Source organism: Chaetura pelagica, unplaced genomic scaffold (genome assembly GCF_000747805.2).
Source record: "Chaetura pelagica isolate M959 unplaced genomic scaffold, ChaPel_1.0 scaffold1034, whole genome shotgun sequence".
Lineage (NCBI taxonomy): Eukaryota > Metazoa > Chordata > Aves > Apodiformes > Apodidae > Chaetura > Chaetura pelagica.
Window position 1 is genome coordinate 62,702 of NW_009953139.1, and position 1,409 is coordinate 64,110.

Sequence of the window (1,409 nt, forward strand, 5' to 3'; positions counted from 1 at the left end):
CAAAATGGGCCGAATTTCAGCCAGTTCTGTAAAGAAAATTATAAAAATGAAAAAGGGAAGAAAAAGAAGAGAGAAAAAAAAAAAAAACCAAGGTATTTATTTCTCAGCCCAGATTCCATATTGCACGCAGGAATTAACACTTTCATCGTCATATACTTACAACAACTTCAAATAAATAAAAGTACAGTAAATCGAAACAGAAAACCCAAATAATACGTGGCTGGAAAAGGGGCTTTTCTCCCCTGGGTGGTTATTTTTTTCAACGTGTGTTTCAAGCCGGGGGGAAGGGGGAAAGGCAGCACCACCCCTCGGTGTGCCCAGCCTGGGGAAATATCCCTCCTGCCCATCCACAGCCCCCCGGAAAAATAAATGATCCCTGGGCAGCAGAACCCCCTGGGCCGGGGGTCCTGCCGGGAAGGACCCCTGAACCCACCGACGTTTTTCAACCCACTGCAGGGGAATTTTGAATCCAGCAACACAAAGAGAGAGCAAAAGGTCCCTGAAACCCCCAGCCCCAAAATAAACCCTCACAATCCGTGATTACAAAGCACCACATCGGATCCAAGCTGAGATTTTTTCCTTAGTTTTCCTGAGTCTAAAGCCGGCTGCGTTTTAAAAAGCAGCAGCACCTTTTGCATTAAATCCTCCTTTATTTTTCATTTTTCTTCCAAGATACTTTGGATTTTTCTCCTACCTAGACAAGTATTTATAGGGGGGGGGGGGAAAAAAACACCTCAAACAAACAAACAAACAGGTTTTGCTTCTTTTGCAACCGTTTGGAAATAAAGCAACGTCACTCACATCAGTATCAAGGTGCCTTTTCTGTCCTCTCGGCCCTCCTGGCCATGCGAGTTGATCTTTTTTTTTCCTCAAAACCACAACTAGTTTGAATCACCCCAACCTCCCCCTCCTCCCTGCTCACTGTGACCCGCAGAGGTTTTGCTCCTTCCAACCAGTCACCGTTTGGCCTCGTTCATTTTATTTTTAAGTCCAAACCAGGTTATTTCAGCCAACAGTTCGGGTTTTCCTTGGGGTTTCTTTCTCTTTTTTTTGTCAATCTACTTTGGCGGCACCTCCACCCCCCTCCAGCCTTTTGCTGGGGGGATCCCTGGGAAGATTTGTATTTGTTTACCGATTTTTAAATCGCTTTTATTTCCTTGAAACGCCTTTAAAAGCAAACGGGGAGATGATTCTTTCTGCTGATCGCTGTGATTTTTTTTTTGGTGCTGCCCAGGGGGTGGTTCTGCCCCTCGAGGAGCCACATTCAAGGTGTGTTTTGTGGGGAAAGTTTTGAGGTATTTGGCGTCGCGTTCACAGCCCGTGATGGAGAAATTTTTTTTTATATATATATATATATAAAGAAGAGATCCCTGCCCCTCCACGGCGGGGATGTGTGAGCAGATCAGCTC